Source organism: Equus asinus, chromosome 12 (assembly GCF_041296235.1).
Source record: "Equus asinus isolate D_3611 breed Donkey chromosome 12, EquAss-T2T_v2, whole genome shotgun sequence".
Lineage (NCBI taxonomy): Eukaryota > Metazoa > Chordata > Mammalia > Perissodactyla > Equidae > Equus > Equus asinus.
Window position 1 is genome coordinate 12,268,049 of NC_091801.1, and position 23,196 is coordinate 12,291,244.

A 23,196-nucleotide genomic window follows, 5' to 3' on the forward strand; every position below is an offset into this window, starting at 1 on the left:
TGCAGGGTAGGGGGGTTCTGCCGGGTCGTTCAGAACAGTAGAATATCAAATATGATGTATGTCGGTCTGTTGGTGACATTGCCAAATAGGTTCTGCAAGTGCCGGAATCAAAGGTGGAAAATGATTAAGCCCAATCCGATGAGAGTGGGCAATGAATGTACCTACTCTGATCTGAAACGTTCCATCATCAAAAAATATTGAAGGTGCATTGAGGTCCCCTTCCTCTTGTAAATTACTTCCTTAATAGTTAACGTGTTGGAGTTTGCTCTGATCCTGTGTACATTTTCCGGAGTCCAGAAAGTTACGTTAAAAAGAAAAATACCCCTGAAGTACTGCCACCGAGAGCGCTAACTGTCCTCTGTGTGCCAGAAAGAAAATACCCATCCACGTGGAAACACACCTAGTATAGGTTGAGTCCCCGTATTCTAATATTTAAGTTGGGGGTGTGTTCAACTCCCCCTATAAAATTATCTTAGTTTGTAAAATTCAGATTCTGTTTATCGATGCCTTATAGGTGAGATCGGTTTTGAGAAAGTCACCAAGATCTAGATATGGCAGAAACAGAAAGTTACACGAGAAAATCGAGCATGCATTCTGTAAACAGTAGAGCTCATCTACATGGGAAAGGCTCACAAGAATCGCCAGGTTCTATGCAGGAAAGATTACATCACTGGTGTATTAAAAGGAAAGGGGTGGGGGGAACCTGACATGGACAGATGGAAATGTCAGTGTGCCAAGGTTGGAAGAAAGTGGAGCAGGAGAGAAGGGCTGGAGCGAGGAGTGAGCTGGTGAATAACAGATTGAGAAGTGGGGTATATGGGGGCACAGATGGACTGTGTGCTTGAAGTTTTCCTGTTAATAGCAGGGTTCAGGGATTCAAGGAGAACGATAAATTTATTGGGGATAGAGTTTTATTAGGGATGGATGTCGTGTGTTAGACCAAAAAAGAAAAAGGATGGTTATAAATGGAAAAACTTATTTTTATGCTTATGTGAGTGGGTACTGGGTGGCCACAGTTTCGTGTGACTTGAGGCATACGTTTAGCATATATTATTACAAATCCTTTTCCTGACGCAGTAGTATTCTTCCATAGAAGTAAACCTCCTTTTGAAACCACAAAATACTCATACATCTTCAGGTTTTCATTCTTAGCATTGAGTTAATGAGCCCCCCTTTTTTTGGTTGAACCATATGAAATTTCTGATATTTGAATTTTTTATGTACCAAAAAATGGCGATCGCATATGGTTCAACTTAGTACTTCCAGACTTCTAAAGTTTCTTCTTCTTTTTTTTAATGCCCCTATTTTATGGCTGTTATTTACTTAGGAGTGTCTGAAACACTAAGTGGAAAATGGAAGAGGTCTTTTTTTTCCTTATTTGTAGATATATATTAGAAGTCTCCAAGGTTTCCATTTTATCCCAAACTAATCCTATTTGAAAGTTAATATTTCTTGTTCATCGGCACAAAATTTCATGAAGGGTCTCCTCTTTTCTCTGCCAAGCGTCTTTTATTCTAGATCGTAGTTTTCTCTGATTACCAAGTGTTGCATCTACTTGCTTTTCAGTGTGCTGGTAGATAGGAGACTTGCCACATCTAATCTTTTTGGCTTCCCCGGCCCTCAGCTAACTTTTAGAGCTAGTGATATACTTTCTGTTAGGCCCTAGCCTCTAGTTTTAAATGCACTCCTGGATCCTTCCATTTTATTTTCCCCGTACCATCGAGTGATACTCTAGAGGCAGTTTCGTCTTGGCAGATGGAAGATAAACCTGTGCAGGACCCTCTCGCAATGACTTTCTTACCCTTGCTTTAATTACTGACTTTTATGACTAGTTTAAATGGGAGGAATGTGCATTACCAAAGGGAACCACTTGTAACGCAAAGATGATCTCTGTTAATGCTAGCATTGTAAAACTCTTACCCAAGTCCTAGCCACATTCTCTCGCTGTTGAGAGTCTTTCGGGGGTGGTATTATGTAGTTTGGGAGGACAGTAGTATACAGTTTATAATCAAGAAGTCTTTAGGTTAAGCTGTCACCGTTCTAGTTAACTTCATGAAGATTTCACTTAGCTGTTTAAAAAACACTGAATTTATTACGCTAACTGAAATAAGCCAGCCACAAGACAAATTCTGCGTGATGCCGCTTACACGAGCTATCTCACTAAATGGTCAGAGTCACAGAAACAGAGTTAAATGGTGGTTGCCAGGGGCTGGGAGGAGGGAGAAGTGGGAAGTTCCTGTTCAACAGGTATAAGGTTTCAGTTAAGCAAGACGACTCGGTTCCAGAGGTCTGCTGTGCAACGTTGGGCCTGTCGTTAACAGGACTGTATTGTACACTTAAGATTTTGTTAATAGGGTAGCTCCCATGTTAAGTGTTCTTACCACAATTAAAAAAGCAATACTGTTTGGATGACAAGAGACAAAAAGTGAAAAAAGCTCCATTAACCTTTTCTATTTTACTTACTTTGACTGTTTTAGTCCTCTTTCCAGATTCCTTGCTTTAATGGCTACTTGAGATAAAAAGTTTTGCAACTTGTCTTTGTAGAAAGTCGCTGAAGGACTGAGGTGCCCCTTGTAATAGCTCTGAGTTTAGAGTTCCACATTCTTTTAAAAACCTTTTTTAAAAATAAAGAGAAAAAAAGATTCTCTTAAGATTTTGGAGCTTGCTGCCCGGAGGAAGGGCTTCTAGCTATATCAGTGTCGTAAACTATGGCTCTTTGTAATGCCTGAGTGTCTGCTCGGTGCTTCCTGACCCCTGTAGTAGTTGTCATTGTTAATGTTCTTGTTTTTAAAAGTATCGAAAGTTTAAGAACATGAAGTTTCACCCTCCTTCTCTCCCTGCCCCAGGAATGGCCGAATAAGAACCAGAAAGTATGACTCCTGGCAGCTGCTACTGTTGAAATCATTAGTTCACTGTTAGCAATGAACGGAGCTGATCGATTAATAGTTATTGATCATTTCATTTTGCCACCCAGATAGTGTCAATCATTGTGCTGTTGCTGTCATTTCTTGTGCTGTAGAGGGTTTTGTTTAAGTCCCAGGGAAATGGATCCTCTTTTGCACCATCACTCTGTTTTATCTTGAAGCAAAGCCTCAAGCTCCGAGGGAAAATAATTGTATCCTCCAATAATGTCTCCTCGGGGAAATCGGGAGACATGGAGCCAACCATCTTTGGCCCAAAGATTCAGGAAAACATGGTAGATCTGTGGACCTTTCCTTTGCTTCCCCGAAGAAGGAATGGTGTGTCTTCCAGTAAACACACAGGAGGCCTATTTCTGAAGGCTTATTACGAGCCTCTGTTTCATTCTTACAGATAGGGAATATGGGGATGGCATCACAGTAGACAGAGGAAATAATGCAGCAGATAAAGAATTAGTAGATACTGATAGTTGACTAGCAGGTTAGCGCTTAACGAGTTAAAACTGTAAGGGCTGCTAATAATTTACTGACTACTATACTGTTTAAGTTTTTGTTCTAATCCCAAAAGTACTGTGTTTATAAGATTTCACAAAATGTCTCGTTCCCCTCTTGTCTCGGTCCTGCGCGTAAAATTCATCACTTGGAATTGAGAAAGTGTCTCAACCTTGTGTTTTTAAAAAACGTTTAAGAGGTCGCGGAGCAACTCTGAACATTTCAAGCCCCTCATTTTCAGAAACCAAGACTCTGCCCAAGGTCACCCCACTGTCCCTGTTGTTTCAATTACGTCATTTGGGCATTTTTTACTCCGTTAACTTGTCTCCAATAATTCCTTAAGAGATGTTCAATTATTGTTCCTTAAGTAAAATATTTTAAGGAAGAATTGTAAAGTGAGGCATTTGGGAGATAGCAAATAAGGGGCCCTTAGAGAACCACACTTGTATGGAAATGAATAGATAATTTAGAAAGGGATGTGGACAAGAGAAGAACTTTATAGAATCTGAGCCATAGAGGAAATAATTATCGTGCTGGAGAATGGAAGAGGTATGGTGAAGAGGATGGGAGAGAGCTGGCCTAAAGGACCATAGGCATTTGCTTATTCTGGCTTCGTTGTGTCAGACAGATTAGAAGAAAGAAGCCAAGTTGGAAGATGGAGGAGGGTAGAGTGGGGTGCAATAGTTCCCACTATTCGCTGACCTGTGGCCAGCCTCCCTGAAGCTCGTAGGATGCTGGCTGGGCAGGCACCCAGCATTACCATGAAGTGTCAGTAGTGGGACAGGCTGGGCAGTCATGTGGGGCTTTGCTGCTCCCAACCTCTCCCCAGGTAAGGTTGTTACCCCTTCAGGTGGTAACAGCAGCACCTAGACAGGTCATATCAGGAGGGGGCCCCATGCTGTTCGCTGCCCAGCCTCAGCCCTACGGGCGCTTGTCACAGATATACCTGTGCTGGGGTGTGGAAGCAGCCAGATAGAATGTGGAGGGCCTCAGGCTCAGGGGATCTGGTCACAGGTGAGCTCACTGCATCTGTTTTCAGAACTAGAGATCGGATTCCATGTTTGCCAATTTGGGGCTTAAGTGTAAAAATGACATAGCTTTTAAAAAATCTTACAGGAAAAATATATTTCCCATATGTTTCTTTTAAAAAGACTAAATATTACAGTTTCATCCCACTTTCTGCTTTCCCTCCATGCTCAGAATGATTCAGCCAGGACAGCTTTCCTTCAGTTCTGAGGAGGGACTTGGCTCATCCTTTCCCTGTGCCTGGCCCCCTGTTCAGCCCCTCAGCCTGCTCCTTCCCCAGGTTTAGGCACGGAGTCTCTTCTTCACGGAAAGGTTCCCTGACCCCACACCCTCCAACCCACTGCCTTTGACCTCAGTCTAAATCCACCCATTAGTCTCAACATCATTGAGTATTTCAGTATGTTTGTTTCTTATCGCTTTCTCCGACTAGTCTGGAAAGCCAGACCCTGAAGGCAGCCCGGCTTGCTCTGTGTCCCCACAGCTAGTTCAGAGCAGGGCACCTTCGTAAGGGCCCTAGTAAATATTTGATGGATGAGTGAATTAAATTCTCACTACTTGGGGTTTGAACACTGGCAGTGCTTCTAATTCCGTTTTGCGGCACATTTATAAACCGCAGGTATGAGGAAGGAAACGTAGCTCTCGTCATTCATCGTGCTGTGATCTGACATAGACAAGGAAATGCAGAAAATGCACAAGCATGTGTCACAGGTGCCCTTTGTCTTAATCAAGTCAGCATCATTAAAGTGTCAGAACTGAGGTGTCGCCAGGGATTAAGAGCTTCAGGTTAAGCCAGGCTGTTATCTCCATCCTCCATAGGTCTGAGCTGGTCCAGTGGTACCTGCGAGTGCCTCCCTTGAACAGAGGTGGAAACTCCAAGAAGTCCGCTTGTACTGACTAGAACAACAGTAGCTCATCATACACATTTGACTTCACCAAAATAGGTGATAAGTCAGAACATAAGAGCCTATTGTCTTTTACAAATCTAAGGTTTCTGAATATTCAGCTGTCTTTATTTCCTTTCGAAGGTTTTTCTTGTCCTGCCTTTTTTTGGGTCAATTTTCTTAAACAGTTATATTCAGCAGAACAGCCCCTCACAGGATTACTTGATTCGATTCACACTTTACTTATTGGTAACTACAACCCAAAGTCAACCATGAGTCAGTGCACATTGTGGATCCAAACTAAACTTGCAACCACCAATTTTAGGAAAAAGTTTAATCTCTGCCGAGTTATTGTGAAGGGCCAGAAATTTGAAATTCTCAAATTCTGTTGGATGAAAGGATTCTCTTTTGCAAATCAAAATTACAGTTTATATTCTATCTTTATTTCTTTTGTGTAATGTTAGTAGTCGTATCTTTAAAAACAGTTTTAGATTACTGTTTCCATGAATTTTTTGTTCCTTCTCCTGGGGCTCTGGTTAATTTTTAGTTATTAGCATAAGTGATTTTTGCAGGAAGGTGAATTCCTCGTAATGCCTTATAAGCCATTTTAATAAAGATGGGTAAAGAAATTTTGGGGGAAAATCACCAAAAAGTGGGAATTTACAGCTGAAGGGAGCACTCATTATTTAGCTGGGCCTCCTGTTCTTCCGTGTCTGCCTTTGCTGTCTGTCTTTTGCCGGCTTCCACCTGTTATCCCGGCCCTTCTGCAGACACATCCCAGAGGCTTCGTTGAGACCCTCAGTGTCTGAGGTGCAGAGAAGTTGCTGTGAATGGGAAGTGATGTTTGCCTCTTTCTTCACAGACGGGTCGTTTTAAGGGTTGAATGAGAGAGTGGGTGTCACAGGGCTTTGTAAACTGTCAATCACTTTATAGTTAATGTTTCGGGAAATGTGTCATTCCTACAAGTCCCCTTCCACAAGGTGAAGGTTGCTGGATGACCAAGAAGCAAGAGTGGGCTAGAGGTAAAGATGGAGGGAGGGAGGAAAAGGAAGAGAAGGAAAGCTTGGGAAGCAGAAATAGGGATAAACGAAAGGAAGGGAGTTAAGCCACAAAGCTTGACCCCTTGTGTGCAGACATGAGCATGTGTCAAGACTCACTCCATTCCCAGCTGCAGACCTGTGTGAGGTCAATGTACTGTCAACAGGCAATTTTATTTTATTTATTTATGTATTTTGAGGAAGATTAGCCCTGAGCTAACATCTGGTGCCAATCCTCCTCTTTTTGCTGAGGAAGACTGGCCCTGAGATAACATGCATGCCCATCTTCCTCTACTTTCTATGTGGGACGCCTACCACAGCATGGCTTGCCAAGCGGTGCCATGTCCACACCTGGGATCCGAACCAGTGAACTCTGGGCCGCCAAAGCAGAACGTGCAAACTTAACCACTGCACCACTGGGCTGGCCCCAACAATTTTATTTTTTCAGACTGAAAAGAAAATGAGCAAAGAAATGGCATAAAGCTATGCTGCGGTACTATTCTGAAGACAATATGGGATAATAAAGATTTTGTCTTCATACTGTTTAGGTCTATTAGTCTAGGTCACCATTACCCCTTATGTGTATTCTAGTTTTTGTATTGCACGTAAAATTTTTAAATACATGTTTCTCCTCTTTAGCAAAGAACGCCCATTTCCCACGGGAGAAAGTGAGGCGCTTGCTCTAATTTCCTCCCGTGCTTCTCCAGGCTGTTTAAAGAAAGACACAGTTCTTCGTATCATGGGGCCCAGGCCTGCTTTATGGGCCGAGCAGTCACTGAGAATTCTCTGCGTGGGTGTGCTGCCGAGGGAGCAGCTGAAACCGGAAAGATAACCTAGGCGCCAGCTCTGTCATGCCCTCAAGCGAGGGGTAAAGCTTGGCTGTACTCCAGAGGCCTCACTGGGGAACTCAGCTCCTCTCCTTCAACGCTGACGTTAGATCACCTCGCCATTAAACAGACCATTACACACAACATGGGAACATATTGTGTTATGAGAACCTTATAAAGCGTTCTTAGGGTATCTTGTTTCTAAAGCTCTCTCTTTAAGAAACTCTTCCTCCGACCCTCCCAAGTCCAGGCCCATTCAGAAACTGAGGCCTTGAGATGGGCGTTTGTTTTAATGATTAACAAGGAGGTTCCAGCAATGCAAATTTAATGAAAATTAGTCTTAGACCATACCAATGGGAGGGTCACAGAGTTATCCAGTTTGGGGCCCTTAAAGACATACATTTTAAAGCATGACTGTGTAGACGTGGCTCTCTACTTTGATTAAACAGGGAGGGCCCAGGAAGATGCTGTATATGATGTGAATGGGCTGTGAGGTAATCTTCAATTCTGTGGAGATCTCGGTGAAAACTGGCCGTAAAAAGTGGAGATAAAAAGACAACAATCCAAGGTGATGACAAGCTAGGTTTTTGGGACACACGTTGGCCTTGTTTTAACTGTAGAAATCCGAGTTTGCTTTAAACGGTACAAATTTCAGCAGGTGCCATCTCATCCAGCTCTGAAGCATGACATTTGCCTGATTCCGTAAATATAAAGAATTAAAGCAGTAATTAGTTTTTTAGTATAGCTTGATTTGTCATGAAAACCACCCTAATAGGATGTTTTCTTATCATGTTCCATCCCATATGAATTTTAGCTTTGACCTGCACAAACGGTCTCGGGGCCAGTGGCAGAGTGGCGTGTGCATGCTAGCGTAGCCGGTGAACCGGGAGCGGCAGCTGCCAGGCAGCCGAAGCACCCCGCTCACAACTTTCCATTATGGCTTAAGCTGACTCTGCCAATCTCACTTTACTCAAGACACCAAACTGGACGCTTGCAAGACTAGTGCCTTGCAAATCTTTGAGATGCTTTTCTTATTATAGATGAAATATGAACATTGTGTTTAGAAACAGGATCCAACAAATGCCAAAGGTATTTATGTAAGTAATTCAGCTTTAGTTCAACGGCCTCTTGAGAAGAAAACCAAATAAGCTTTTAATAATTTTGCCCTTCTATTTTAGTTGGTGTTTCCCATTTATTTGTATAATACACTCAATTCAAAATAAGCTGCTTTATCAGAAATTTAATTAATATGTACAGAATCGAGATTGCCTCCAAAACAGTCCAACTCTTTGAAGTCAGATCTTCTTAGGATTTCCCTGTGTGCCAAAAGAAACTTACTCAAGCCAAGTGAAATACATTAATTCACTTGATAGAGTTTTTAAAACAATCGAGTATGCCAGAGATTAACAAATAATTTTGTTAGTTTTTAAAAACTTTTAAATAAGGTGAAAATTTTGCTGAATTTTCCTGTATCAAGTCAATTGAATTTTGCTCTCAATTCTTTGGTCTAGAAGTCCCTGTTTAATTTTTTACATTGGTCTGGGAGTTTTTTTGAATTAGTATTTCAAGATTTCATACATTTACTTCCATCCATTAGGAGAAGGGTTTGAGGTACATGTGAGGGAGCCTGTTATTCAAAACTCGTTGAGGAGATATCCTATAGAAGCTAGCAGTTTAGGGTCAAGAATGAGAATGGAGGGGATCGGCCCAGTGGCACAGTGGTTAAGTTTGCACGCTCCGCTTCGGTGGCCTGGGGTTCGCCGGTTCGGATCCCCAGTGTGGACCTAGCACTGCTTGTCAAGCCATGCTGTGGCAGGCGTCCCACGTATGAAGTAGAGGAAGATGGGCATGGATGTTAGCTCAGGGCCAGTCTTCTTCAGCAAAAAGAGGAGGATTGGCACCAGATGTTAGCTCAGGACTAATCTTCCTCAAAAAAAAAAAAAATGAGAATGGAGGAGCATGAGATGATGGGTTTTATGCGCCCCTCCACCAGCCCTGGTCGCTTGTTGCCACCCCTCCTGCTCAGCACAGTGATTTGAGAATGAGCTGAGCTATTGGATTGATAGATTACCTTGGAAAGATGCAAAAGATGCAAATACCCTGAAAGGGGAGTGTCTTTAGCCTTTATCTGTCATCACTTAACACTCTGGCGTGGATTCGCAGAAAGACACTCAGTTATCAGCCCATTTTATAATTTGGTTTGGTTCTTATCTCCATGAAATATTAATTTTAATCACTCTTTGTAACATTAATCAATTACATACTATGTAAATGTAAAATTATAATTAGGACCAGTCTTTTCCGTCATGGAGTCTGGTTGGGACAGATAGAAAGCAGTTACCCATCAGATGAGTGGCACCTTGCTGGGAGCATAGGTAGCACATGGGAGGAACTTAATCATAGCCTGGGGCTGGAGGCAGGATTCTGCAGGTGGCTTCCATCTTGAGAACCAAAGAATATGCGGATGTTGTCTAGAAGATGGACGAGGGTGCAAAGGATAGTGGCCCACATATATTTGGAGTACTGTAAAATGTTTGGTACCGGTGGGAAAGAGAGTGCTAGCTGAGGGGTGTTGAGAGATGAGGTGGAGAAGTAAGCAGGGGCTCGTTGGTCTATAAGGGCAAGTTTGGACATTATCCCAAAGACAGGAGAGAGCCATTGATAGTGTTAAGGAGACGAATTACGTCTTTAAATTCAGAACGATCACACTGGTTGCAGGTGGTATAGGGTTTGGGAAGAGCGGGGAGCAATAAAACTGGAGACAAATCAAGTAGTAATCTACTAACTAGTAGTCTAGGTAAGCGCCCATGGACTGAGCTAAGCGGTGGCAGAGGGGATGGGAAGAAGCGAACGTGTGGGTGAGAACCTCTCACGCAGACTCAGTAGGACTTGATGATTGATTGAATAAGTGTGGCAAACTAGAAAAGGAAGAATCAGACTGACTCCTCAGTTTCTGACTTGGCCAACTGGATGGATGGTGGTACTATTTATTCAGACAGGGACCAGAGAGGAAGGTGCAAGTTTAGAGAGGAAGATGAGTTTGATTTTTGACTTCTTGAATTTTGAGATGCTGGCCCAAAAGACAGCGGGAAACATGGCCTGGAACTCAGCAAGATTTGCTCTATACATAGAGAGCAGAGACCTGCACACCTGGGGAGCAAAGACATTGCTGAGAAAGGACTTCCATGTACATGATACTAAACACAGCTCTTTTTAAGTACAAATAAAGCAATTCTCACATTAAGAGACTGGGGATCTGTTGCCTTACGACAATGCAGTTCAGGTATCAGAATGTCTGTTCTTAAATTTGTGGAATTATGCTTTCTAAGATTGGTGTTCAAGGCGCCTACCCCGTGAGCAAGATCTTTTTGGCCTGTTTCTTTCCTGGCAACATACTGGAACAGAATATCACTCTCACAAATTATTATGCTAAAGAAACATCATTTGGGAAACATTTATTTAGTGCCAGCTCCATGCAAACATGGCACTAGGCCCTAGGAATACAGGGATGAATAAGAAACCAAACCTGTCGTTAAGAGCAATACTCAGGCAGGTTCATAGCGCTCCTGTGCAGCAGGACAGGTGCTGTCAGCTCGGTGGGTCTGCAGGTCGGAGGGCCCCGCTGGGAAGCCCCTAAGCCAGCCTGGGCGAGCTTGTCACAGACGCTTTCGTGGGGTCCTTTGCACAAGCAGCTGTCTGCCTGGGGTGGCCTCATCCCCGGGCCCCTTTCCTTTGCATAACCCCTGGAAGTCTTTTGTGATTACCCTCAAGGTCCATAGCAGGCACGGACTAAATTAAGAAAACCTAACAAAATGTCTCTTCGAATAAGTAGTTTTACCCCTGACAATAGGACCACTATCAACAGAATATAAGTAAAGTGGATGCAAATTCTATAATGCTAAAGGGAAGGGGACTAGTGGTTTCTTAAAAAACATGTTAGGTTTTTTAAGTAGTTAGTTTTAATTTAAATCACAATTTTTTTTTAAAGATTGGTGCCTGAGCTAACAACTGTTGCCAATCTTCTTTTTTTTTTTCTTTTTCTGCTTTATCTCCCCAAACCCCCCCAGAAAACAGCTGTATATCTTAGTTGCAGGTCCTTCTAGTTGTGGGATGTGGGACACCGCCTCAACGTGGCCTGACGAGCGGTGCCATGTCCATGCCCAGGATCCGAACCCTGGGCCGCTGCAGTGAAGCGAGCGAACTTAACCACTCGGCCATGGAGCCAGCCCCTAAATCACATTTTAATTTAATTTTAATTAAATTGTTTCCACATAGAGCCTGGAAGATACGACTTTTGATGGTCACAGGATCTCATCAGCAGTATTTGGATAGAGAGACATCAAAGTTAGCTAGTTGGCAGTAAATTGATTTTTTGGCAATGTTTCCAGATATGGAAGCAGTGTAGACACTGCTGAACATTTCCCCCGTGGTATATTCTGCCCCAGTGCAAGCACCCCTCTCCTTGTGGTCCAAGGATAGCAATTGCATGACATCTCTTGGCCACGTGCAAACAGAGCTGACGTTTCCTGAGTGGTTACCTGGAGCCTGGACCTGTGTTGTGAACTTGACATCTGTCATTTCATCCGATCTCCATGGCAACCCTGTAATTGGGGAGGAAACTGAGGCATAGAAAGTTCACAAAACGAGCAAAAGACCTCCCTAGGGTGGATCCCAGACAGCGTAACATCAGAGCCCAAGCCTTTCCCTCTGCTGGATTTTGAGAACTGGGGTAGGAATTTTTTGCTTTAACCCATGTTAAAAACTCTCCTTCAAATTTAAAATTATGGACTGGGAACAGTTTAGTGGATACCAGGGGAAAGGTGGGGTGGGGGGTGGGCACAAAGGGTGAAGTGGTGCACCTACAACACGACTGACAAACATTAATGTACAACTGAAATTTCACAAGATTGTAACCTATCAGTAACTCAATAAAAAAAAAGAAAAAAAAAAACTCTCCTTCAGCTCGTAAAGGAAGATCTGTCTGGGAGCAGTATTGCTTAGTCAGATAGTTCATTTTGCCACTGATTCATTTGACAGATGTTATTCATTCCACAGCCACAAGTCTTGTGGATGTGACAAACATCACCAGATAATGTCAATATAATATGGCAAATTCTAAGAAAAAACTACCGAAAGGCAAAAGAAGGAGGTACAGCAAATGCTCAGGGGGGCTTAAGGGTAGAGGGCTGAGCCTGCGCCTTGGATTTCGAGTCGAGATTAGGCAGGAGGCAAAGGGTGGCAAGGATGCTCCAGACGGAAGGAAGATAAAGTGGAGTGGAAGGGCATAGATGAGTTCCTACAAGCAGTTGGATAGTGGAAGAGCAGTGCTTCTCCAGGTGTGATCCGCCCGGCCCCTGTGGCAATCACAAGGGCCACGTGGAAATTCTTGGTCCCCCACTCAGTACTGAATTAACATTTCTTTGGGTGAGGCCCAGAAGTCTGCACTGAATGAGCTTACCAGGTTATTCTCAGGCACACTGAAGTGTGGTGAGTGTAGGTTGGGTTATGATAGGAAACAAGGTTGTGAAGGTTTGGGAGCTGGCTTTTCTGCTGTTGGCCTTGGGGAGTCTTGGAAGGGGTTTGAGCAGGGAGCCATCTGCCTTTGAGATGGATTTCAGTGGGGCCAAGACCAGAGACCTAGTCTATAGAGGACGTGATGAAGCCCCAGTGACGGGCAGGGCTGGTAGGGAAGCAAGGGATGAAATGATCAGCAATCGATGGACCAGAAGTGGTGGGTGAGGAACAGAGACAAACGTAAGATGTTTGTGTGTCTCATATTCTAATGCCCTTAAATAAGTTTGGCGAAGGGTTCATTCATTCCCAGAATATGGGTGAGTTGTTTCAAACATATTAAACAAGTAATCTTTCTGGGTCTCTCTTTCTTATCAGTAGAATGGGGTGAGGAAGTGGGAAACTGGACCAGATTGTCACAGAAAGCCCAAGTCTGGGCCACCGCTGCTGTGTGAATGAATTCCCCTCCTTTTGCCTGTTTTTAGACCTGCCCTCACATAACTGTACCAGCGATGTTTATTGTAGAGGTTCTTCGGTTAGTAAACATAGTGAAACAGCGCTGACATTTTACTTTTCTAACTCCAGATTTGTCCTCAATCAGAAGATGGTAAGTGTCCTATTGGGTAAACTGTGAGGAGCAAGACCGTACTTGGGAACACCTGAGCCAAATTAAAACCATTTTGAAGTATCCTCCAGCATTCCCAGGGCACAACTCACGTCTCAGTCATTCTTGATCATCTCAGAGGTGTTGTTACTTACACACTTTGTACCGCGCTTAGACCAGAAGGGAGAGAGAACCTGGGCCTGACCCCTCCACATGCCTAGAGTTACCTGGAGATAACTTACACATGTAGGAGGTAGTTAAATAATAATGCAAAGCCATTCATTCAGTCACTATTTGCTTGTTTGTGCCTGTCTCATTCTCTACAGGTTTCGAAGCAGTTTACATAAATATCTAAATGACCAGTCTTACAGGAATTAAGAAAGAATAGATTAACTTGTTCTGAAGACTTTGTACTTGGCTGCATACCCTAGTAATATTTTGGATTTTTTTTTTCTTGTTCCTGTATGAGCTTGACAGTAAAAGCATTTTTCAGAATTACATTATTGTTCTTCCTTCTCACTAAATCAGAGTAACTTTCAACCCATTGTTGGAATGATTAAAATCTGATTACAGAGTGAGCAGACAGTCACTAATGTTTAATTCTATAAGTGAAAACAAGGGAAAGGAACATATTAAGGGTTCTCATTTTTTCCTTCAGAATCTTTAGTCGTGTGTTAATTTTGTGGTATTGAAGTTCAGTTACTGAATTTTATTGTTGAAAACTTTCTTTAAATTACAGTTGCTATGTTTGTAACAGTTACAGAGCCTCTGCTGTATTCGTGCCCAATAATAAAGTCTTAAAGATATTTCAAGGGAAACAGAAGGCGTGAACCAACAAAGGAAAGAAAATAAAAGTCTCAAGCGTCCCCCATAAACAGTGTTATGTAAGCATGTATGTATGCGAATGCTGGCCCTAAAGAAATGCTCAGGGATGAGAAAAGGGGGAAAAATTAGAGAGACGGCATGAATAAAGGGGTTTCCTGTATAATGGGTGTGTCTGGTACCGAGTAGAGTTGGTCTGGAATGATTTTGTAAAGAATTTGAGCCTTGAGCCACATTTTGAAGGGAAGCTAAGGCCTGATTTGTCACGGAGGCGAACAGATTTTGCCAGGCGGGGAAGAATAGTGTAGCTGATGACTCAGAGCCTGAAGAGAATGAAAAACACTTCAAGGCAGTAAAGATCACCAGTGCTCATTATCTGTGAGCAGTGTTGTCCTTGTGGTTTGCTGGAGTCAATCTTGCTTGTAGCTTCGTAGCCTTATTAATCTTCTAGTAGTCTGTGTCGATGTTCCTGAATGACTCCCACTGCCAATAGAACCTGAAAACAAGGATCTTTCATGTGCAAACCCTTCCCTCTTACTCTCTTCCTACCACCAGGAAGAATGATCCTGAAAGTTAGTAAATTTGTGGAGAGCTGTTGTGGTGCTGCTCTGAAACTCCTGAAAATTAATGCTGTTGGTTTGTACAAAAGAATAAAAATAATAGGAAAGTAGGAGGCTGGAGATGCTGGGTATAACAACCTGTCCTTGTCAGATTTGGACTTGGATCTTCATCCTCTTTGGAGAGGGCTTACAAATGTGTGTACGAAAATGCACTCAAGGGGCTGTCCTTGTGGCCTAGTGGTTAAGTTTAGCGCACTCTGCTCCAGCGGCCGGGTTCAGTTCCTGGGCACGGACTTACACCACTCATCGGTGGCCATGCCAAGGTGGGGACCTGCACACAAAATAGAAGAAGATTGGCACAGATATTAGCTTGGGGCAAATCTTCCTCAAGCTAAAAGAGGAAGATTGGCAACAGATGTTAGCTCAAGACGAATCTTTCTCAGCAAAAAAAAAAAAAAGAAAGTACTCAAACCCCTTCTGGATTTTGCAACAGCCTGCTGGTGTGTATAAGCTAAGACTCCCAGTGTTTTCCTTTGCAGCGATGTGGAACACAGCTGAGTCATGGCGAGAGAACAATTAGATAAGGGGTACTGACTATTAAAGGATCTTAAAGCACTAATCAGGTGTTATGCAACGCAAGTGGAAACTGTTTCAGGGTTCCGAGGAAGTTAGTAACATGAGCAAAACAACATCTGAGGAGAATGATTTGAGCTGCCTTGCACAAGGAGGATTGCAAGCAGCAGAAGTTGGGACAGGACCATCAGGGACATGAATAAATCAATCCGGCCATAGAGAACTGGATCCCTGAATTTAGAGAGGAGAATTCATCTTCTATAGCACCGGTTGTGTACAAGGGTGTTAAAACTCTAAGGGTCGGAGCATAGTTAGCTAAGAGCACAAGTGGACTGTGATTAATGATGGAGACACTTTGGGGAGGAGGTTAAAGAATCTTTTGATTCAAGGATGGTACTTTGAAGCTTTGTGGATTTAAGAGCTTCCAAAGGGAATGAAAACATGAAAATCAAAGATTTACGTTGTCATTTATAATAAAGAGTTGAGGGGAAAGTGAACAGAGCAGGCTGGGGTAGAGCAACTTGTAAGGAGTCATCAGAGATAGTGACCTGTGTGTGGAAAGAAGCAGGGAATTATTTTATACTAAAATAAGCTAATACAAGACACCGATAAGGTTTGATTGTGATTATAACTAATATCTCTATTTGCGTAATCCCATTGTCTAAAATAAAATCAAATTAGCAAATCCTTTTAACTTATTGTTTACAGTCATACATCGCATAAAGATTGATGGGGCTACTTTCTGAGAAATGCATTGTTATGCAGTTTCCTTGTTGTGTGAACATCATAGTGTGCGCTTACACAAACCTAGATAGTATAGCCTACTACACACCTAAGCTGTATGGAACCATCATCGTATATGGGGTCCATCGTTCACCAAAACGTCATTGTGCAGCTCATGACTGTATTCTATTAATAGAATAACCATCACAGTATCTAGCTGTTCAGTCATATAGTACTCAGAGCTTTCATTAAATCTTCATGCTGTCTGTTGTCTTTGACTAAGTCCATATAAATGAATGAAATTAACAGCTATGACTTTCTTTGCCTTAGAAAAGGCATCTTTCATTTTTTATTAGTTATTGTGTGCTCAGAATGGATCGAGAAAATAAACACATGGCTCATGCAAGGATACCTATCTTACAAAAGAATGTGAAATCTTTGCATTGGCCCCAAACCTTATCATCTGGGCTGTACCTCCAGAAGCACCTTAGTGGGCATTTTACCTACATAGAGTAAGTAGGATCAAGAACAGTGAGTGAGTTAGAAGTCCTGCAAAGATCCTTTGGGTTGAGCTCAGGAGCAAAACCAAGGGGGAGCCGGAGGTCTGTTTTGTGTCCATTAGGTTCCACAGTACCGTCTCCGTCTTTTCTTTCCCTGGTCCCTGCTCCTGCCAGTTGCAGGTTTATTTTGTTTGACCTCCTCTCTGGTTGGAGATAGACAATCCACTGGCCTCCTGGGGCTGGCTCGTCCAGGAGCACAGTCCAGGCTTCCTGCAGATCTTTAGCCATGTCTAGTCCCTGCTTGAAAGGGCCTCCTGCCCAGCTAGGTCCGACCAACCACTTGAGAAGTCACCCTATTCTGCCAAAAAACAGACCGGCGTGGGGGTCCTGGGTGAGGCACGGGGGTCTTTGTGGAGCAGTCTGATCTTTCTATTAAGAAGAAGCTGCTTACACATACGTTCTGTTCTAGTTCATCACGAGTTTTTCTTATTGCTCATGAAACAGGGAAATAGGAAAGGAAAATATATTTTTACTGAATGATGAATACTTCTTAAGTGAATCAAAATATAAAATGGTTTATATCATAAACTCTTCAGGTATAAATTGCCCTTTCAAAATCAAGGATTGCATTGAGTCCTGCTTTGTAATTTTTGTCTATGTGAGGACTCTGAATTAGCCAGGGATGTAAAAGTTTGTCTTCAAGGCAGGGAGATTAAGAAGGGATTTCTTTGTAGGAAAAAAAATGAAATTTTTAGGCAAATCAGTACATTTACAGTCCCTGCTCCAAATAGGTATAAAGACCTTGAGGAAGTTAAAATACGATATGCATACTTGGATTTTCTTGTGACATTTTCAGGAATTTTTTCTTGTAATTTTTCTTCCTTTCCCCCATCCATTGTATCTCTATTATTAGTATGAAATTCAGCTTACTTAAATTCTAAATAATTTTTAGAAATCTGAATTAATAAATACTGAACTAATGAGCCTTAAAGCTATAAAGCTATACAGAGTTACTAAAAGTTTTTCCTAATAATTAAGCACAAATCTAAAGCTAGCTAGAATCATTTTTAGTAAGAACTCTGAGGATCATACCCAGAATAAAATGTTTACTTATACTACACCTGGAAAGAAAATGGTACTCTTGAATAGGTCATTTTTAGACTTCAGTGACCAACTTTATGCTTATTAATATCAACTACATAACTAAGAAAAGCAATTCTACTTTTTATACATTGCGTGGAAGGTAGCACGGGTGTCAGGACGTTATAGGCACCCTAAATACTTGGTTTTGATTGATTTCTCATATTTGAGTTGGTATTCTTCCTTAGAGATTTAGAATCCAAGGGACAAGGCTGAGATCTAATCCTGTTTCCAACAGTTCCTGTGTCAGCTCAATAGTACGTAAGTATATACTTTTAAATCTCTATTCTGAGATCACTGCATGAAAGTGTTCAGTATAATGGAAGTCGTCATTCATTATGCAAAGTGCTTTATGGTTAGTGACACTGATTTCCTAGGGCTCAGCTAAAACCCACACGCGAAACCTCAGTGATAGGAGACGAGCCGAGGAATGAGTTGCATCTTGAGAGGTCTGGGTAACAGGCTCAGATCAGGGCCCAGGAGTGAGAACCCAGGAGCCTCCTCTGCAGGCCGCCTGAAGGAGAATATCCCCCTCATCCTCGTGGGATTGGCCCCACCCTGTGTTTGGGGGCAAGGATGCTAGAGAGACTCTGGGAACTTACTAGACTGAGCTGAGGTGGGAAATTTTATTCAAATGTTGTCTAACTACACGACCTTTTAAGCCTCAGATTTTCTCTAAAAAGTGGGATAATTTGGTACCCAGCTCACAGGAGGTTGGGAGAATTCAATGAGGTTAGTATATGTGAATGCCTCTAACATAGTATGTAGCGCGTCACAGGTGCTAAATAAATGGACACGGCCAACAATCGTTGAATCCTTCCATGCTGAGTATTGTGAAAAGACAACCCTTGCCCTCAGGATGCTCATATGCTCTGGCAGGAGATTGGGGAGAAAACCAGCAGGTGTTAGATGATGCGATATAGCAAAGGACAGTCTATGTAAGAGCCCAGCAGAGGGGCCCCAAACACCTGGAGGACCCAAGAAAGACTTCACGGGGCGTCTCTTGAGCAGTCTTGAGGAGGCAAGTAGGTATTTCCAGGAATAGAAAGGGGAAGAAGGGCTTTCCAGGCAGAGGGAAGTGTCAGGGCCAAAGCATGGAGGACTTGGAGCTCTTGTTTGTTTCTTCTCTGCCAAAATGCTAGTGTCGTTTGTATTCATGTAGTTCTGGGGCACAGAGAGGAGGTCCAAGCAGTAAGTGCCAAGAACCACACTGCAGCCACAGTCTGGGTTCGGACCCTGGCCCTGTCAATGATGTGACTTGGGCAGACGTTGTAACCTGTCCATGTTACAGGCTTAACAGCAGCTCCTCACAGGATTGTTGTAAGAGTTAAATGAGTTAATAAATTGAAGTGGAAAGTGGATGCTAAATATTTCATGTTAGCGTAAATTTTGTAGTCATTTCAACCATTTCCCAGATGCCTGCTTTCTGTAAAGCAACTAGAGTTGGTGCCTTGGGAGAAACCGAAATGAGAAAGATACGGCCCCCATCCTCCAGGAAATTCATAACCAAGTGATGAGATGCATATGTAAACAGCTAGCTGGAAATTAAATCAGAGCTACGTGGAGGTTGAGGCGATGTGTGGGAGCATCACCAGGAAAGAACTTTGCTCCAAGGAAGAGGAGGAATTCTTGGGAGAAGGGAGGTTGGTGTCGAGTTTTTGCCCTGTGCTCCTTTGGCTCCATCGTTTGAGAATCGGGGCAGGTGCGTCCAGGCCCGCTGTTGGCTCTGTTTCATTCCCTGTGGCCGGCTTCCTCTTGGCTCCTCTCCCATCCACCTGGACGGCATTCAGATGCTTCCCTTAGAACTGGAGCTGGAGAGGTGAAGAAGGTAGGTTTCTATTATCAGCCTGAAAGAGGTACAGAGAGAGCAAGAGCCGAGGACTTTATCTTCACTGGGAGAAAGTCAGGTTACAGACAAGTCTCCAGGCCCTGGGCTTGGGAGCCCATTCACGTAATTCCCCTTCCAGCCACTTTGCTGCTCCCATTTGGTTGCTTTTGGGTCCAGTGGCTCCGCCAACTCCCGCATTCAGAGGAGCTCCCTCAGATTTGCAGGCTGCCACCCCCATCGCTCCCCCAGTACAGACCAGAGTGAGGCCTGCACTGTGTTTTGGAGGCCAGGTCTGAGAGAGCAAAGAGATGAGTGCAGCCCTCCCCAGCAACAGAGGAACTCCTGCTATGCTCTAACAGAGAGTCCCCATGTCTCCCAGGGGCTCCTGGCTCACAGGTGGGAGACGGGTGTCTGCCGACCCCCAGTGTCTTCCAACAGTTGGGTCCGAACTGTCCTATTTCTGGCAGAGCTGTCTCACAGATGGTGGTGTGTGCCTGGCTCTGTCCTTTAGTTTGAGCTCTGATCCAGTGCCGTCCCCTCTTTTTGGTCAGTCTGGTCCGGGGAAGAGAGGTTTGTAAGTCAACTGTAATTCAATTATCATTGCTGGAAAATTAAGAAAGAAGTGAATGTGAGCTGGCTGCATCGCAAAGAATTTCCGAAGGGAGAGAAAGTGGGAAACAATTCAAATAAACCTTTAACGTGACAGCCTGATTTTTGCCCCTGAGAGGTTTGGGGAATTCTTGTGAGTTCTTTCTGTAATGTGGTAGAGTACTTAGGAGCACAGACATCAGAGCCAGAGCAACTTCAAGTCCTGACTCTGTCGCTTTTTAGCTGAGTGGCCTCAAGCCAACAACTTGCTCTCTCCAAGCCTTAGTTTCCTCGTCTGTGAAATGGGTGTGATAATTAATCCTGCCTCCTTACAGGTTCGGTGACTCCTCGAGGAGTCGGTGTATGTTAAGTGTGTGGAACAGTGCTGGCACCAGCGAGCACTGTGCATGTGTGAACCTTGCTCTTATTCTGGGGCACAGAGAGAGATTTTTGGTGAAGTTGGTCTCCTGCTGCCTCATTGGGCTATCCGAGGATAGATAATCTTTGAGGCACTGTCCAAGGTTTTATGAAGTTCAAATAATATCCATGTTCAGATATTGGGTTAGTGGAAGTTTCTTGGCATTTGTAGCTGTCTGAGAAAGAGCAGTACATTCTCACCCAAATTCTGGAAAGGGATGAATGATTTTCTCCTAATACATCCAGTATAAACGTGAAGGAAACATCCAGGCCTCCAGTGTACGTGGCCCTGCCTTTGTTTGAAGTGCCTGAAGGCCACTCCAGGGCGTGCGCAAATGTGGCTATAAAGCCCGATTTTTGTCACTCAGGCTTCCTTGTTGAGATTCATACCAGCCCGATTGATCATTGTGTGCTGTCTGCCGTGGAAGTTTAAACAGCTTTGAGCTGAACACCTGTGTCTTTGTCCTGGGTGTTGCCTTGCTAAACAGGATTTGGTGGGACTTCTCTTTTCAACCCAAGTGCCCACTTACATGCCTGCATTTCTGCATTCCTGCCTCACACTGCTTCAGTCAGCTTGTTCAGAAGAAAGCCAGACTTGAAAGTATGAGAAAATAACATAATTCTCTTTGTACTACTTTTCTGTTTAATTAAAGAAAAAAGTGTGAAATGTCTGTTGTAAGATAATTAAAACGTCTTCGTTATATCCTTTTCTATGTGTGTCTCTTAAGGCTGTAGGGAAATGACTAAAACCAGCCTTTTCCCCATATACATTTGGGTAAATTTTCCATTTGCAAAATGACCTCAGAAGAATAAAGTAAAAAACAGGGAGAAGTCTGTACCCATAGTCCCCTATGCCCTGTATTGTGACAATTTGTGGAAGACCCAGACCCCTCTCCTTTACCACAGTGAATCTTGTTGATGCTTCCATGAGTAAACACTGCTAGGAGTTCAGAAGGGAGCCTGAGATGATCCTGGCTCCCTGCAGCTCGTTCTCGGTAGTGGAACGTACCGGATCACTGTATGACAAGGCGAAGAGTGTGCCGTGATAGAAGCCGTTTAAAAGAGCAAAGGCATTTATCCATGTGGGAGCGTCAGGAAAGGCCTACTGGGGATTGGGCCAGCAGAAATGGGGGAGAGCATGAGAAAAGGGCACAAACGCAGGTGTGGGGCTACAGTAGCACAATAAGGGACATCCTGTAACGTACCCAGTTCCTGGTGTGCTGCTGAAGGTTTGTGGGTTTTGTGCATTTTTCAATTAAATGTCTTTAAGGTTATCTCCTTTTTTAAAAAATCAAAGCTTTACTTACCATCATACGGTCATGCGCCACATAATGACCTTTCAGTCAATGACAGACCACGTATATGATGGTGGTCCCATAAGATTGGTACCATATAGCCCAGCTGTACAGTAGGCCGTGCCATCTAGGTTTGTGTAAGTATACTCTGTGATGTTCACACAATGGCGAGATCACCTAACGATGTGTGTCTCAGAGCGTATCCCTGTCGTTCAGTGACTCATGACTGAAAATCTGTTAGACCCATCTTGTTCTTGCTAAGCAATCTTTCTCTAAAGAGGACCATACTGTAGCTGGTGGCGGATTTGTGATGGCTACAGACACTCAGTGCCATGTCTGCAGCTATGTTAATCCGTGGTAGTCATTTATTTCCTTTTAATCCTGTGAAGAAATGAAAATTGAATCTGCCTAAACTATTGCACCTTCTCAAATGGAGTTTCTTTAGAGAATATGTTTTCCCCTTGTGGAAGGTAGCTTGGTTGAGTGGATCCTGTGGCTTCAATATAGGGGCATCTCTCTGGACTGGTTTGTTGATATCTTTGAGAGTTTACACAGCAGCCTCCTTTCCCACAGCTCGTCCACTCCCCTCACATGTGGGTGAGTCCATGTTTGCCAAGCAGCAGACTCTTAGGTCATGTCCTCACTCCAGACACAAAAGAAGTGCATAGTTTGAAAGTCATTTTTAAGGCCAAGTCAGCTCTTCTCAGTTAAACTATTTACCGGCTCTTATGGGAAACATGTGAACAAAATATTATTTAAATAATCGAAGACTCTTATTACGCTTATGTACGTCTATCATTTCATGACCTCTGTTTATTTAGCGTTGACTAAGGATGCACGCACACTCTTCTCCCTTGACAAATTGTCCATGGGCTTAACTCTCTTTTGTTTCACCTTCCTCTAAAGCATTTCCTTAATGCTCGTGTGCTCCTTAGCTAGCTCTTGACTTCTGCCTCTTGCCTTTTCTTGCCTTCTGCCCACATCTGCCTCCCCCCACCACAACTTTTCCTACTTTCCCACTTTTAGACTTAACCAGTCCCTGTCCTTCGGGATGTCCTGCTCTCCTTGCCCATGAGTACCCTTAAGTCATTGGTAGATCCAGTTCCTTCAGTGGAAGTTCACTGAGAGCCTACTCCATGCTGACATTGTGCGTGGTCAAGGAATGGATTTTCAAAGGCAGCCCCTGCGCTTAGCTGCTGGTAGTGACTTGAGGCGAGACAAACAAGTAAACAGGCGATTCCAGGGCCAAGAGCTGGGGCAGCTGAACTTCTGCTGGAGGAGGTGGCTGGAGGCTCAGCCACCCACCCTTGGAGGTCAGGAAGATGAAACCTGGCCCTGCTGAGGGCCCCTCCTGGGCCTGCCTTCTCCAGCTCCTGCCATCTTCCACTCTGCTCCAGGGAGTCAGTGCAGACCTCTGTTTGGGTGCTTATTAGACAACATATATGTACTTGTTT

At 43.5% G+C, this 23,196-nt stretch overlaps 1 protein-coding gene and 1 long non-coding RNA gene across 8 annotated transcripts in view; one reads left to right on the forward strand and one right to left on the reverse strand.

The window, feature by feature from the left end:
• JPH1 (junctophilin 1) overlaps positions 1-23,196 on the forward strand; it is a 76,711-nt gene that overhangs the window by 6,773 nt on the left and 46,742 nt on the right. The gene's annotated exons all lie outside the window — the stretch shown is intronic.
• Positions 1-23,196, reverse strand: part of LOC106839187 (uncharacterized) — a 67,359-nt gene continuing 44,163 nt past the window's right edge. For all 3 annotated transcript variants that reach the window (XR_011493127.1, XR_011493126.1, XR_011493125.1), the window contains one exon: positions 1-23,196. This exon is cut by the window's right edge. This is a non-coding gene — a long non-coding RNA (uncharacterized lncRNA).